This window comes from Engystomops pustulosus, chromosome 4, assembly GCF_040894005.1.
Source record: "Engystomops pustulosus chromosome 4, aEngPut4.maternal, whole genome shotgun sequence".
NCBI classification, from domain to species: Eukaryota; Metazoa; Chordata; class Amphibia; order Anura; family Leptodactylidae; genus Engystomops; species Engystomops pustulosus.
The window spans coordinates 146,856,454-146,874,012 of NC_092414.1; the positions used below are offsets into that span (position 1 = coordinate 146,856,454).

The 17,559-nt window shown below is 43.2% G+C and overlaps 1 long non-coding RNA gene across 1 annotated transcript; it reads left to right on the forward strand.

Moving 5' to 3' along the window:
* The first annotated feature begins 2,351 nt into the window (after positions 1–2,351).
* Positions 2,352–17,209, forward strand: LOC140125672 (uncharacterized). The gene is made up of 3 exons (XR_011854681.1): positions 2,352–2,493; positions 14,323–14,524; positions 17,125–17,209. It is a non-coding gene; the product is annotated as an uncharacterized lncRNA (long non-coding RNA).
* The last annotated feature ends 350 nt before the right edge of the window (positions 17,210–17,559 follow it).

Sequence of the window (17,559 nt, forward strand, 5' to 3'; positions counted from 1 at the left end):
CTGTACCACAACTGCATTTAAATAAAATAATATTTAAAGAATTTAAATATACATAACCTCCTATTTTTTTTTTCAAAACTGTTAGTTTCTCTTTAGTCCTCTCTGAGTTGTTGGGTAGAGACCTGGCTGCTGTGACTCCTGCTCCTCCGTCTATTCTGTACAGAGTAGTCAGACACCAATTTTACCTTCTGTTGATTGCTAACAAAATAGAATTCAACAGAGTGAACAGCAGAATTAGGGGAGGGAGGTAGGGTATTAAGAGCCAAGGTAAGAGAGAATACTCTACACATTTCTACTCTTCCAGTTTTACTATTGATTTATACAATATTAGTTGAAAAGTTAGTGACCATGTACAGTAAGTGTCTTTCAAGTTGAAATTATTAGAGTGATTTCTAACATTCTATGAAAAAAATTAGTGCAACCTAAATCAAAAATGATAAATTTGTTCAGTCTGGAGATAAAATCACATAAATGTGCTCAGTTCATGGTTAGCATACTGGTCAGATCCCACTGACTGAGCAAATTCCAGTGGGCCAAACAGCAGCAAGGATACATTAACAACAGTTACAGAACTAGTGTCGATGTTCAGCCAGAAGACAGGTAGTCCTTACATCATAATTCACTATGATGCTAAGACCCCCATCCACTGCACTGTGATCGGGATCTGACCGGCATACGGGTCGTTTCTAAAGACCTAACGCCTTCATGTGCAGGGGGCCCTAAGATATAGTTCACATGTTCAGAACTCCCATTGCAAATTTCATCATATTTGCCAAAGACATGCATCTTTATTTTATTCTGGTAAAATAACACACCATGACAAAATTTTATAGATGAAGGATAAGTCAGGGGGTAAATCAAATGCAACCATTGTCCTGACATGACAGACCCAACACAGCTAGTGTTCAGTTTTTTCTCCTATGATGGACAAGAAATGTTCCTAGCATAAATGTAAACGGCTTTTCTGCACCTACCAATGTAATTCCTCACATTTCTATCACAACACACTCTCAACACTTTTTTCGAACAAAAGAGAAAGATTAAATTGAGCAAGATATACAGTTTTGTAGAGAAGGCAGTATTTATGATGAAATCACACACTGAATAAGAGACCCTTGAAGCTTATAAACCTTACTAGAATGCAATCTGTCTATGGATCTTTGCCCTGCATTTGATTTATCAGCATGTTACACATGTTTATTTTGCTCAGCAGGCTCAAACATTTCCCTTGTGTCAGATTGTAGCTTGCTTTATATAGCTCGATTTTGATAGCATCTTTCTTATGCTTGTATTATACATGGATGCAAAGAGGTAGTAGGAGCCAATGCTGCTTTATACATTATGTGTTATACTTATGTACACACAGTACTTATGCACTTATGTACACACATTTGTATCATATACACACATAAAGATTTAAACTCATACACTCATTTTTATATACTCATATACACTTACGGTATACGCATTTATGCACTCATGTATACATTTATGCACCAATACATACAGTATATACAAACTCATACAGAATAAACACACATACAGTATTTACACATCTATACATATAGTGTATATATACTAATATATACAGTATAGCTTCACCGTTTATACACATGCATGCATTATAAAACACACTATATACACACACAGAGGGTCATTTATCATATGCCGGTGCTCGTGCGCCAGCGTATGACAACCCTGCCACTGCTGCGGCTCAGAGGGATACATCAAGAGCCGAGGTCCTGGGCAGGGCATGGCGTAGAAATAAACACACCCAGCAAATTTTCACATGTGAAAATCCACCGGCTGCAGGGATTGCGCAGGTGCTGGGACAGGAATGCCCCGAGCCAGCCCAGTCCTCATTGGCCGCACCCCACTAGCATGATATAATTATATAAAAGGGGATTCCCCAATACCTAAAGTGTAGCTGGAAAGTTTGCTCAAATGTAGCTGATCCCCTTTTATATAATTAAATCTTTTGTAAAATTTAAACAGTAATTGGTTCATTGGATCATTATTTCTAATGTTGTTTTTTAATTTGTAACATATTTTTATTGGCAATGCATTTTGTATAAATAACATGCACTTTAACACGCCAATAAGCCCCGGAAGAAGCCATTTTAGGCGAAACTCCGGCACATTCTACCGAGCGTGTGATTTTTATGTACAAGGTCTTTTTAACTTCTAAATTTGTGAGTATTCTAATAAAGAACTATTTTAAGAAATTGGAAACCTATTGCACTATTGTGATCTTCTTCTTATCTCGAGCGACAAACAGGCGAGGACAAAAAGGGAGCAGAACTGATGGTGAGGAAGCTGAGTTTCCTAGTCAGAAGAGTTAGCAACAGAACAGAAACCATCCGCTGCCGTGGAAACGTCCGGAGGAGACGCCACTTTGGAATGTCGACATCTGAACAGGACACAATCATTGCTTGAATAACGTTGTTTCAGAACGCTTTGTTTGTGTGAGCTCTTTGATTGTGTATCGGAAAGGTACCACGTGATTTCTGTAATATCTTTTTGTAAAAAGTAAGACGTAGAAGCAACGGAACACTTTTTTGTATTGTTTTGAACGTTGTGGCTTTTTTCAGACTTTTACTATCTTGTTCCCCTTTGCGCCGTTCTTCTTTGTGTGAGTAGGTTTTGCATACATAAGGAAATAATTTTCAGTTTACAACAGAGCCCAGCACAAGACTCTGCGACTTTTGTCGCAAAAATCATCAAACTTAAACGGCAAATATATCACCCTCTAAGATAAACCAAACAAGTCCAAATTCCAGGGAAAAAAAAGACATGCACAAATGTCCTGACTTAAGATAAATGAGCCCTAAACAATTATTAACGAAATCAATATTATCACCATGCATAATAAAACCATAAACTATCGACCTTTCTATGGTAAGTAGGCTGCATTCACTTATTTTCACTAAATATTTAATTGAAGAGATGTAATACATTGGAGGTGATTTATCTGAAGCATGATGCAGTGCACCTTTTATCTTAGGGCCGATTGCAAAAAAAAAAAATGCACAAATCCACCTTTGCACAAAAAAAAAAAAAAACTGCAAAAAGAAGAGAATAAATAAAAGGGAAAGTTGTGAAACATCCCCCTCATTATTTCTGGAATCTAGATGCATCAGTTACAACCTTGGGTACGAGAATATTACATAAAAGGCATAAAAAAATAAAACAATATGCAAAAATTGCCATTTCAGTGCTTTGAAACTCCCCAAAATGTAATGAAGAGCATTAAAATCTAATATACCTCTAAAATAGAACCAATTACAAAGTTTTTTATAATCCCACTCAAAACAAACCCTAAGAATGTTCCTTTCAGATCTTCTTAAATATCTTCTTTTTTTTGCTAAAAAAGTAAAACATATAAAAACCTTTCCATATTTGTTGTCTGTCTAATCTTACTGAACTACAGCATACTTTTAGCAGTTTTGTATACTGTAGGGTGAGTAATTGTTTTTGATTATAAATAGAGATGAGCGAACACTAAAATGCTCGGGTACTCGTTATTCGAGACGAACTTTTCCCGATGCTCGAGTGCTCGTCTCGAATAACGAACCCCATTGAAGTCAATGGGAGACTCGAGCATTTTTCAAGGGGACCAAGGCTCTGCACAGGGAAGCTTGGCCAAACACCTGGGCACCTCAGAAAAGGATGGAAACACCACGGAAATGGACAGGAAACAGCAGGGGCAGCATGCATGGATGCCTCTGAGGCTGCTTAATCGCACCATTATGCCGAAATTATGGGCAACAGCATGGCCATGACAGAGTGACAGAATGAAGCTAGATAGCATGTAAAACATCCAATAATTGACCCTGACACTATAGGGGACGGCATGCAGAGGCAGAGGCAGCGGCAGCAGGCTAGAGAGTGGCATGGCGACATACCCTAATTGGACTCAGGCTTCAAACCAATGGGTGTCAGAGAGGAACCAAAGGAGGTGAGCAAGAAGCGCTCAAATAATATCGGTACATGATAAAAGTTTGCCAGTATATTTTGTGGATTACACAGCAGGGTGGCGACAAAGTTAACATGGAAGCCATGAAAACAACCCAAAATTCTGCCTGACACAGCTCGTTTGATAAGGGGACCATGTATGCTTACAGTTCATGCCAGTCGCTGCACTGGCTGCCAGTCTCCTTTCGAATACAGTTTAAAATAATAATAACCCTCATCCATAAAGCTCTGTATAATGCTGCACCCCCCTACCTCTCCTCTCTTATCTCAGTCTATCGCCCAACCCGTGCTCTTAGATCCGCCAGTGATCTTAGATTAACCTCTACCCTAGTGCGGACCTCCCACTCGCGTCTCCAAGACTTCTCTAGAGCTGCACCAATTCTATGGAATGCTCTGCCCTGGACTATCAGACTAATACCTAACCTCCAAAGTTTCAAACGTGCTCTTAAAACCCATTTCTTTAGGCAAGCCTATAACACTCATTAACTGCATGAAGTTTTAACTCTTCTACTAACCCGTCCTGTGTCGTCCTCCCATCTGTTATCCAGCAACCAACAGGCACCAGACTTCTCTGCAGTCCCATTCACCCTGGACCTGGTATATAAGATGACGGCTGAGTGGTTCAAGCGACAGCAATTCCATTTATTATATTTTTTTCTATTCCCTAAGAAGAATGGCTTGACCATTAAATATTCTTTTACCTCGTGTTACCCCATCATCTTCATAAACCGTAAGCTCTGGCGAGCAGGGACCTCACTCCTGTTGTTCCATACAAATGTTGTGCTCTGTTACATTACATTTGTATTTATTTCCTATGATTTGTAAAGCGCTACAGAATATGATGACGCTATATAAATAAAGATTATTATTATTATTATTATGGAGGCAGTGAACTAGTAGTAGATTAAAGGTGCTGCAACTATGTTAGTTGGATCTTGGGATGGAGCTGGCGCTCTGCAGCCAGGCGAGCTTTTGCCAATCCAAGCCCCTGTCTCTAGGCTACTCCCCAAACAGCACTTCTAAGAACCTTTTGTATAAGATCAAGTGTAGTAGCGTTCTTATAAGTTTAGGATATGGCGGGTGAGGGGAATGTAAACAGATGCGCAAGAAGCGCTGAAATAATATCCCTAAATGGTAAAAGTTTGCAAGTATATTTTGTGGATTACACAGCAGGGTGGCGACAAAGTTAACAACTTTGATGTGGAATGCCCTGTAATAGCTCTTGGGCGGTGTGCCTTTTATCGCCTAGGCTCAGCAGTTTCAGCACCGCCTGCTGTCGCTTAGCGACGGCACTGCTGCTGTGCCTAGAGCTACCGACTGATGGCGCCATGCCCACGGATGGTAATTCGGAGGAGGAGGAGGTGGAGGAGGGGTGGGAGGAGGTATAGTAGGCCTTTGAGACCTGGACCGAGGTAGGCCCCGCAATTCTCTGCGTCGGCAGTATATGACCAGCCCCAGGGTCAGACTCGGTCCCAGCCTGCACCAAGTTAAGTGTAGTAGCGTTCTTATAAGTTTGGGATATGGCGGGTGAGGGGAATGTAAACAGATGCGCAAGAAGCGCATGATGCGCATGGAGCTGGCGCTCCGCTGCCAGGCGAGCTTTCGCCAATTCAAGCCCCTGTCTCTAGGCTACTCCCCAAACAGCACTTCTAAGAACCTTTTGTATAAGATCAAGTGTAGTAGCGTTCTTATAAGTTTAGGATATGCCGGGTGAGGGGAATGTAAACAGATGCGCAAGAAGCGCATGATGCGCATGGAGCTGGCGCTCCGCTGCCAGGCGAGCTTTCGCCAATTCAAGCCTCTGTCTCTAGGCTACTCCCCAAACAGCACTTCTAAGAACCTTTTGTATAAGATCAAGTGTAGTAGCGTTCTTATAAGTTTAGGATATGCCGGGTGAGGGGAATGTAAACAGATGCGCAAGAAGCGCATGATGCGCATGGAGCTGGCGCTCCGCTGCCAGGCGAGCTTTCGCCAATTCAAGCCCCTGTCTCTAGGCTACTCCCCAAACAGCACTTCTAAGAACCTTTTGTATAAGATCAAGTGTAGTAGCGTTCTTATAAGTTTAGGATATGCCGGGTGAGGGGAATGTAAACAGATGCGCAAGAAGCGCTGAAATAATATCCCTAAATGGTAAAAGTTTGCCAGTATATTTTGTGGATAACACAGCAGGGTGGCGACAAAGTTAACAACTTTGATGTGGAATCCATGAAAACAACCCAAATTTCTGCCTGACACACCTCGTTTGATAAAGGGACGATGTATGGAGGCAGCTATATGGACGACTTTTGGAGGTAGCAATGGAGACAACGTGTGGAGGCTGCTATGGAGACAATTTAATTTGGATAGTGCCTGTATGTGGCAGTCCCAAACATTTTTCAAACCAGAGGAGCAGGTAGGTGGCCCTCCAGTAAAATGGAATAGATTGAGTGCCTGTATGTGGCAGTCCCAAAAATGTTTCAAACCAGAGGAGCAGGTAGGTGGCCCTGCAGTAAAATGGAATAGATTGAGTGCCTGTATGTGGCAGTCCCAAAAATTTTTCAAACCAGAGGAGCAGGTAGGTGGCCCTCCAGTAAAATGGAATAGATTGAGTGCCTGTATGTGGCAGTCCCAAAAATGTTTCAAACCAGAGGAGCAGGTAGGTGGCCCTGCAGTAAAATGGAATAGATTGAGTGCCTGTATGTGGCAGTCCCAAAAATGTTTCAAACCAGAGGAGCAGGTAGGTGGCCCTGCAGTAAAATGGAATAGATTGAGTGCCTGTATGTGGCAGTCCCAAAAATTTTTCAAACCAGAGGAGCAGGTAGGTGGCCCTCCAGTAAAATGGAATAGATTGAGTGCCTGTATGTGGCAGTCCCAAAAATGTTTCAAACCAGAGGAGCAGGTAGGTGGCCCTGCAGTAAAATGGAATAGATTGAGTGCCTGTATGTGGCACTCACAAAAATTGTTTCAAACAGAGGACCGGGTAGGTGGCCCTCCAGAAAAATTAAATGCATGAAGTACTATAGCAAGAGCCAGTGGGCCCTGTCAAAAAATAGCCATTTTCCTCTGCTTTACTGTACAAAGAGGAGGAGAAGGAGGAAAATGAGGAGGAGGAGGAGTGGATCAATTATTCAGGTTGAGCTTCCTTCACCTGGTGGAGATTGGAAATTCTGAGAAATCCAGCCTTTATTCATTTTAATAAGCGTCAGCCTGTCAGCGCTGTCAGTCGACAGGCGTGTACGCTTATCGGTGATGATGCCACCAGCTGCACTGAAAACCCGCTCGGACAAGACGCTAGCGGCAGGGCAGGCAAGAACCTCCAAGGCGTACAGCGCCAGTTCGTGCCACATGTCCAGCTTTGAAACCCAGTAGTTGTAGGGAGCTGTGTGATCATTTAGGACGATGGTATGGTCAGCTACGTACTCCCTCACCATCTTTCTGTAAAGATCAGCCCTACTCTGCCGAGACTGGGGACAGGTGACAGTGTCTTGCTGGGGTGACATAAAGCTGGCAAAAGCCTTGTAAAGCGTACCCTTGCCAGTGCTGGACAAGCTGCCTGCTCGCCTACTCTCCCTCGCTACTTGTCCCGCAGAACTACGCACTCTGCCGCTAGCGCTGTCAGAAGGGAAATACTGTTTCAGCTTGTGCACCAGGGCCTGCTGGTATTCATGCATTCTCACACTCCTTTCCTCTGCAGGGATGAGAGTGGAAAGATTTTGCTTGTACCGTGGGTCCAGGAGAGTGAACACCCAGTAATCGGTGCTGGAATAAATTCTTTGAACGCGAGGGTCACGGGATAGGCAGCCTAGCATGAAATCTGCCATATGCGCCAGAGTACCAACGCGTAAGAATTCACTCCCCTCACTGGCCTGACTGTCCATTTCCTCCTCCTCCAACTCCTCCAACTCCTCTTCTTCTGCCCATACACGCTGAACAGTAAAGGACTCAACAATGGTCCCCTCTTGTGTCTCACCAACATTCTCCTCCTCTTCCTCCTCATCCTCCTCCACCTCCACCTCCTCCGATATGCGCTGAGAAACAGACCTGAGGGTGCTTTGGCTATCAACAAGGGAATATTCTTCCCCTGTCTCTTGTGACGAGCGCAAAGCTTCCGACTTCATGCTGACCAGAGAGTTTTTCAACAGGCCAAGCAGCGGGATGGTGAGGCTGATGATGGCGGCATCGCCACTGACCATCTGTGTTGACTCCTCAAAGTTACTCAGCACCTGACAGATATCAGACATCCACGTCCACTCCTCATTGTAGACTTGAGGAAGCTGACTGACCTGACTACCAGTTCTGGTGGAAGTTGACATCTGGCAGTCTACAATCGCTCTGCGCTGCTGGTAAACTCTGGATAACATGGTCAGTGTTGAATTCCACCTCGTGGGCACGTCGCACAACAGTCGGTGAGCGGGCAGTTGGAGGCGGCGCTGCGCTGCCCTGAGAGTGGCAGCATCTGGGCTGGACTTCCTGAAATGCGCACAGATGCGGCGCACCTTCGTGAGCAAATCAGACAGATTGGGGTATGTCTTGAGGAAACGCTGAACTATCAGATATAACACATGGGCCAGGCATGGCACATGTGTCAGTCTGCCGAGTTGCAGAGCCGCCACCAGGTTACGGCCGTTGTCACACACAACCATTCCCGGCTTGAGGTTCAGCGGTGCCAGCCACAGATCAGTCTGCGCCGTGATGCCCTGTAATAGCTCTTGGGCGGTGTGCCTTTTGTCGCCTAGGCTCAGCAGTTTGAGCACCGCCTGCTGTCGCTTAGCGACGGCACTGCTGCTGTGCCTAGAGCTACCGACTGATGGCGCCGTGCCCACGGATGGTAGTTCGGAGGAGGAGGTGGAGGAGGGGTGGGAGGAGGAGGAGGCATAGTAGGCCTGAAACACCTGGACCGAGGTAGGCCCCGCAATCCTCGGCGTCGGCAGTATATGAGCAGCCCCAGTGTCAGACTCGGTCCCAGCCTCCACCAAGTTAACCCAATGTGCCGTCAGCGATATATAGTGGCCCTGCCCGGCAGCACTCGTCCACGTGTCCGTGGTCAGGTGGACCTTGTCAGAAACGGCGTTGGTCAGGGCACGGATGATGTTGTCTGACACGTGCTGGTGCAGGGCTGGGACGGCACATCGGGAAAAGTAGTGGCGGCTGGGGACCGAATACCGAGGGGCGGCCGCCGCCATGAGGTTGCGAAAGGCCTCGGTCTCTACTAGCCTATAGGGCAGCATCTCCAGGCTAAGCAATCTGGAGATGTGCACATTAAGGGCTTGGGCGTGCGGGTGGGTTGCACTATATTTGCGTTTCCGCTCCAGCGTCTGGGGTATGGAGAGCTGAACGCTGGTGGATGCTGTGGAGGATCGTGGAGGCGACGATGGGGTTTTTGTGGCAGGGTCCTGGGCAGGGGGCTGACTAGCAGCTGACACAGGGGAAGGAGCAGTGGTGTGCACGGCCGGAGGTGAACGGGCTTGTTGCCACTGAGTGGGGTGTTTAGCATTCATATGCCTGCGCATACTGGTGGTAGTTAAGCTAGTAGTGGTGGAACCCCTGCTGAGCCTGGTTTGGCAAATGTTGCACACCACAGTCCGTCGGTCATCCGGTGTTTCCTTAAAGAACCTCCAGACTTCTGAAGATCTAGCCCTCGCCGCAGGAGCCCTCGCCACGGGAGCTTCACTAGTTGACACATTTGGCGCTGATGCACCAGCTCTGGCCCTGCCTCTCCGTCTGGCCCCACCACTGCCTCTTCCAACCTGTTCTGGTCGAGGACTCTCCTCCGTCTCAGAAGCACTGTGTTCACCCGGCCTCTCAACCCAGCTTGGGTCTGTCACCTCATCATCCTCCGATCCCTCAGTCTGCTCCCCCCTCGGACTTCCTGCCCTGACAACAACTTCCCCACTGTCTGACAACCGTGTCTCCTCATCGTCGGACACCTCTTTACACACTTCCACTACGTCAAGAAGGTCATCATCACCCACAGACTGTGACTGTTGGAAAACCTGGGCATCGGAAAATTGCTCAGCAGCAACCGGACAAGTGGTTTGTGACTGTGGGAAGGGTCCAGAAAACAGTTCCTCAGAGTATGCCCGTTCAAATGCCAAATTTTCCTGGGAGGGGGCAGACTGGGGGGGAGGAGGCTGAGGTGCAGGAGCTGGAGGAGTGGCGATTTCGGTGACATGGGTGGACTGCGTGGAAGACTGACTGGTGGTGGACAAATTGCTCGAAGCATTGTCAGCAATCCACGACATCACCTGTTCGCACTGTTCTGGCCTCAACAGTGCTCTACCACGAGTCCCAGTAACTTCAGACATGAACCTAGGGAGTGTAGCTCTGCGGCGTTCCCCTGCTCCCTCATCAGCAGGTGGTGTCTCACCCCGCCCAGGACCACGGCCTCTGACCCCTGCAGTAGTTGGACGCCCACGTCCCCGCCCTCGTCCTCTACCCCTAGCCCTCGGGTTAAACATTTTTAAAATGAGAGTTATAACTTTATTTTTTTTTTTACTTTTTTTTGTTTTTTTTTGTGTTTTTTTTTTTTTTTGTGTTTTTTGTTTTTTTTTGAGTTTTTAAAACCAAACAATGCTATCCTATTGCTATGGCTATTTTCTAGCCAAGTATCAAAGCACACTACTATGCCAGATGAGATGACACTGAGTTAGTGCCTAATTGAAATCCAACCCCTACTAAATTTTCCCACTTCGGTCTTTGCTATGGATATGTGCGTCACTAAGCGCAGAACACAGCGGTCGCAAGTCTCACTACAAATTGCTCAGAATTGGCTAGTACATGCACTGCAGAAAGTACAGCCACCAGCAGATCAACCAGAAATCAAATATATAGAACGCTACTGTATGCGTAAGTAAGCTCTTTGTATTCTCCTATGGCTATTTTCTAGCCAAGTATCAAAGCACACTACTATGCCAGATGAGATGACACTGAGTTAGTGCCTAATTGAAATCCAACCCCTACTAAATTTTCCCACTTCGGTCTTTGCTATGGATATGTGCGTCACTAAGCGCAGAACACAGCGGTCGCAAGTCTCACTACAAATTGCTCAGAATTGGCTAGTACATGCACTGCAGAAAGTACAGCCACCAGCAGATCAACCAGAAATCAAATATATAGAACGCTACTGTATGCGTAAGTAAGCTCTTTGTATTCTCCTATGGCTATTTTCTAGCCAAGTATCAAAGCACACTACTATGCCAGATGAGATGACACTGAGTTAGTGCCTAATTGAAATCCAACCCCTACTAAATTTTCCCACTTCGGTCTTTGCTATGGATATGTGCGTCACTAAGCGCAGAACACAGCGGTCGCAAGTCTCACTACAAATTGCTCAGAATTGGCTAGTACATGCACTGCAGAAAGTACAGCCACCAGCAGATCAACCAGAAATCAAATATATAGAACGCTACTGTATGCGTAAGTAAGCTCTTTGTATTCTCCTATGGCTATTTTCTAGCCAAGTATCAAAGCACACTACTATGCCAGATGAGATGACACTGAGTTAGTGCCTAATTGAAATCCAACCCCTACTAAATTTTCCCACTTCGGTCTTTGCTATGGATATGTGCGTCACTAAGCGCAGAACACAGCGGTCGCAAGTCTCACTACAAATTGCTCAGAATTGGCTAGTACATGCACTGCAGAAAGTACAGCCACCAGCAGATCAACCAGAAATCAAATATATAGAACGCTACTGTATGCGTAAGTAAGCTCTTTGTATTCTCCTATGGCTATTTTCTAGCCAAGTATCAAAGCACACTACTATGCCAGATGAGATGACACTGAGTTAGTGCCTAATTGAAATCCAACCCCTACTAAATTTTCCCACTTCGGTCTTTGCTATGGATATGTGCGTCACTAAGCGCAGAACACAGCGGTCGCAAGTCTCACTACAAATTGCTCAGAATTGGCTAGTACATGCACTGCAGAAAGTACAGCCACCAGCAGATCAACCAGAAATCAAATATATAGAACGCTACTGTATGCGTAAGTAAGCTCTTTGTATTCTCCTATGGCTATTTTCTAGCCAAGTATCAAAGCACACTACTATGCCAGATGAGATGACACTGAGTTAGTGCCTAATTGAAATCCAACCCCTACTAAATTTTCCCACTTCGGTCTTTGCTATGGATATGTGTGCCACTAAGCGCAGAACACAGCGGTCGCAAGTCTCACTACAAATTGCTCAGAATTGGCTAGTACATGCACTGCAGAAAGTACAGCCACCAGCAGATCAACCAGAAATCAAATATATAGAACGCTACTGTATGCGTAAGTAAGCTCTTTGTATTCTCCTATGGCTATTTTCTAGCCAAGTATCAAAGCACACTACTATGCCAGATGAGATGACACTGAGTTAGTGCCTAATTGAAATCCAACCCCTACTAAATTTTCCCACTTCGGTCTTTGCTATGGATATGTGTGCCACTAAGAGCTAAACACAACGGTAGCAAGTCCCCCTGCTAATTCCTCACAAAATGGTACTAGATGCAAATTAAAATAAAAAAAGTAGAACGTTATTGTAGCCCTAAGAAGGGCTGTTGGGTTCTTTGAGAATCACTCCTGCCTAACAGTAAGCTAATAGAACACCCTAACGCTTTCCCTGACCAGCAGCAGCTCTCTCCCTAGCGGCATCCAGACACAGAATGATCCGAGCAGCGCGGGCAGCGGCTAGTCTATCCCAGGGTCACCTGATCTGGCCAGCCAACCACTGCTATCGACGTGTAAGGGTACCACGTCATGCTGGGTGGAGTGCAGAGTCTCCTGGCTTGTGATTGGCTCTGTTTCTGGCCACCAAAAAGCAAAACGGCGGGAGCTGCCATTTTCTCGAGCGGGCGAAGTATTCGTCCGAGCAACGAGCAGTTTCGAGTACCCTAATGCTCGACCGAGCATCAAGCTCGGACGAGCATGTTCGCTCATCTCTAATTATAAATCAAGTATTGGAATAGTCACTGCATTTAGTTTCTCTGCAAGAAAGAGTTAATACAATTTTATCCTTATGATAATTGTACCCTAAAAAAAGGCTTTGGAAAATACAGATCTTACTGCAAAAACAAGCTCTGTCTAATGTAAAATAAAAAAGTTATGTTTTCAGGAATTAGAGCATGGAAATACAAAAAATCTCTGTCCTTAAACTGGTCTTGTCTTAAAGGTATAACAAACAATTTGATTTATTATTTTAATTTATTAACACTGAATATAGAAAAACATTACATTTGAAAAAGGATCCACATACATTGCATAAAAACATCACAAAGGATACAAAACTAGACCGTACTGTAATAAGTGGAAGGAGGATCCTGCCAAGGAGAGCTCACAATCTATATGGGAGGGTAACAAGAGTACTCCCCCTTCCTAATCACACTGCTTTTTGATCAGAATGTATTTGTCCATGTGACAGGCTCTCTTTATTTATGAGGTATCCAGGGATAGAAGTCCCAACTCTGACACCAATAATTCTTTTTTACATGGTAGATGATAGGTTTGTTGCATTGTGTAGAGTTTCAATGTACACCTCTGGTGAAACTGCTCAGAAAACAAATTTCCTGTGTCACAGTCTGGTTCTGTAAACGGTCTGATGATGAAATGTAAAATTTATGTTCCTCTATCAACCCTTTGGGATCATGGAGGGTTTACAAGGAAGAGATGACAGTGGCAGGCTGTGCTCATTCCAAATAGGAGACTAGTTTTCTCTGATCTTAGGAAACCTCTTTAAACAAACAATGAATATATCTGATCAGGTACAGAACACCGAGGGGGGATTTATTAAGTTTTATCTTAACCCTGCCCCACAAGACACACCAAGTGCATGACCATGTGGTTGGGCACTTCTAAGCCAGCCCTGCCTGTTGTAGCACTGTGCTATAACCTGCGTCCGCAACTGCATCAGGTACACACCCCCAGGCAATAAAGTACTATTGTATCATATAAATCCCCCTTCAAGTCTTCTTCTTGACTTTGCCTAATTTGAAATCTTCCAGAAGATTTGCCTATCCTATTTATGAGTCAGTTTTATGACTAAATCCTTGGTCAGTCCAGGATGGGTGGAGAGTACTTACCTATTTCCTACCATAAAACCTATTTTTATATTTCTATCCTGATTCATGTGTGTGAGAATAAGAATGTTTGTAATAGATTGAGCTTTCTAGTTTTAGTGTTTTTATCTCTAGCTGTAGCATTAATATTATAGAGGTTTCTGTGATAATAGAGTCCATGTCAGTGCATAATGTATGAAGTTATGTCAGAAGAAACAAGGAACACCTATTGTTGTTTTAAGCAGACATGACAGTAATTTTAGGCATGGATCTGTGTTTGCTGGTAGCAGGTCTTTGGCATCTTTCCCTCCATCTCTACCTTTTTGTTTCCTAGGTAACATCTAAGCTGAAAGGGAAGCTGACAATTACTTCTCCGCTCTGTGCTGGGAGCTTCCTTTTCCACCCGCCTTGTCTTCTGTGTGTATTATTCTCATTAGATGAGATTTCCTCATTTCACCAGTTTGTCCTTCTTCATCAGGTTTAGATAAATATTCCTGACTGACTGTCACAGTGTATATGTGTTTATCAGGAAAGAGGTAATATCATACAACACCGATATTCATAAATACTATGACTTGTACAGCTTTATTGGGCACAGATTTAGCAACATTCTTAAGTAGATAGAACCGTCAAATTAACAAGACCTGTCCAGTGTAAGACTGAACCACAGATTAATTTAGTTTTGATGTGTATGTCCAATTCTAGGATATTAAACCACTGGAGATAAATTGAGTATTTTTACTAATAATATTGCATCAATCCAATTGTCTCTTGGATTTTGGGTTTATGTATGATATCTAGTGCTGCCTAGGTTGTGGGTTATGTAATTAAATGGCAATGGTGGTGGTGGAGCAGCACAATGAATAATAGGATCTAGTCCCAGTGAAGGGTGCTGGTACATGTACGTCATAGGGCAAAGAATATAAACTGAAACAATTGAGATTTTATCGAATGATCTCAAAAGGAACATTATAAATCAATTCCTTATTGTGCAACATCATTTTTATATATAACATGTACAATCTAGGATTAATCGGTGCATTAATGGCAATGTTTTACATAGTGTAGTTGGGGATTTGTTACTAATTATTGAGGAATATGTATGTATATATATATATATATATATATATATATATATATATACTTTGCTAGTATGGGTGTGGAGATTGGCACGGACGGGAGGGTGTATGGCCCAGCTTGCCACATTTACCATAGTCTCTAGTTTTCTGTTGGAGTCTATAGCAGAAATCTCGGCCAGGTCAGACCTGTTCAGGCAGAGATTGCATCCAGATCTGCTAAGAGACTGGAGCCTCTTAGTAGGTGGGGACACCGGTGAAATATTAGGACTACAGTTTAAAAGGCAGTCTTAATAAATTTCCCCCATAGTGTGTTTTTCTTTTTCCACTTTATATATCCCCTGTGAGCCCATGAGGTTATAAAAGACCCTTGTGGGACATTTTAAAAGTTTTTACATATTTCGTATTAATTTTTTTTACTTTAAAGCTGGGACAATAATAACAGCCACTCTTGGGGCTGAACTGTACAGAGCCTAATACCCTCACACCCAGTGATCACGTAACCACACGGTCCACAGAGGCAGCGGCACTGTTGCTAATTAACCACTTCTACCTTCACTCTAGGTAGGGTCCCCAGCAGCACCTGAAGCAACCCTGAAAAACATTGCTGCAGACCAGGAGCCTGTGCCGTCCACCCTCTTAATTTGGTGGTTGTTTGTAAAGAGGATAAGGTTACCAGTGCTATTGTTTGGTTCCAAGATGCAAAGTACTTGATATTTAAGTCAACATCACTGTGTCATTTAGTTAATAGGGATCTATGGAAACCTGTCACTAGCCTTATTTGTGAAAAATATGCTGACAGGTTCCCTTTAATGTCACATCTTACACAAGAGTAATTGAAAAAATGGATAATTGGAAATCTTCTTTATATTCACAGTTTGAATTGCCTTGGATCAAGGTCTTTATGTTGGCAGCCATAGTGTTTACCTACAGAGTGCTGTTGGAGTTCTATCTATCCACCAATCTATTTATCTTTCTAATGTAATTAAGAATTCATCTGTGTGTTACAACACCTATATGCACTATTTCAGGTCCCATACTAAAGTCTATGTAACAATTCATCTATCAAGACTATCTATGAGTCTTCTAATGCATTGTAATCCTGGTTTTCAGTCACACAAACCAAATATGTTGAGGGATTCTATAATATGCAATTGTGTTTATACTTGTATTGACCCTACTGCAAACAAAAGTGATTTGCAGTCAGTGAAGGGAAGAAACATTAGCGGATGTCCTTCATAGAGGTCTTAGGTTTGTTTATGGACTACAGACTAAAGTTATAAAACAGTCTGTAACCAGATGACAAGATGAGGAAAAGCAGCAAGGAATACATTTAGCTCCCTGTTCTAGCTATAGATTGATCCTTGTTATGGACTTGGAATTATCATTACATTTAGTATGTTATTGAATTGAAAATTTTGCAGGTATGCCATTTATTTAGAGTATATCAGAGGGTATACATTTGGGTTACAAATATGTGTGTCATTAAAGAAAACTTTAATGATTCAAACTTGAAATATTGTTCTTTTATTATGTCTATACTGATTAGTTTAATTTAAAGATCATCTACCACCAGGATGAAGGATTGTAAACCAAGCACACTGACATACTGGTGTGTGCCCGCTCTGGTGGGATCCACTGTTCTTGAAGCTCCCTATACCCTGGTTTTTACAAAAAAAAAGTTCTTAAAATTATGCATATGATCCTGAGGGGCTCCGGGCTCCATAGGCGTTGATGGAGCCATGAGCCCCTCAGGCTCATTTGCATAATTTGTAAAACCTTTTATTCTTAAAAACACAGGAATAGGAAGTTTAAAGAAGAGCAGACCCTGCCAGAGTGGGCACACATCAGTATGTCAGTGTCCTTGTTTTACATTCCTTCATCCTGGTAGTAGATGTCCTTTAAAAGGTAACTATATATTCAAGGCCATCATTTAAAATATGATGATAATATATAATCATAATGGAAAAAAGTGTATTTGTCCCATTAATTCTTATCACTACAATAAACAATAAAGTATTCTATTCTATTCTAATTATTGCTTCTTTCTTCTCCTGCAGTGAGCAATGTTTCTGAAAGTTTTCTCAAGCCTTTTACACAGCTGAACGTTAAGGACAGGAAGAAAATGATTAACTCTTTAAATACCAATAATATTTCACTTGATAATTCAGCTTTTAGGTCTATTCAGTGTCTGTAAAAAGGAAAGTCATAACAAACATTTTCAGCTTCTTATCTATTATCTGTTGGTGTAAATTGAGGAGCTGAATAAGACACTCTGCTAAAAGCAGAAAGAAAGGGGCAAAAAACAGAACCTAGGAATCATTTTCTATAACAGTATATTACAAAGTTTTTTTATAATCATCTGCTCTACTGCTTTATGCAAAAGGCATAAAGAGGCTTAAAGGGAACCTGTCATCAGAAATTAGGCAAATAAAGCACTACCACTATGTTGTCACAAAGCTGAACCGCTTCTAGATCATATTTCTTTCATAGCC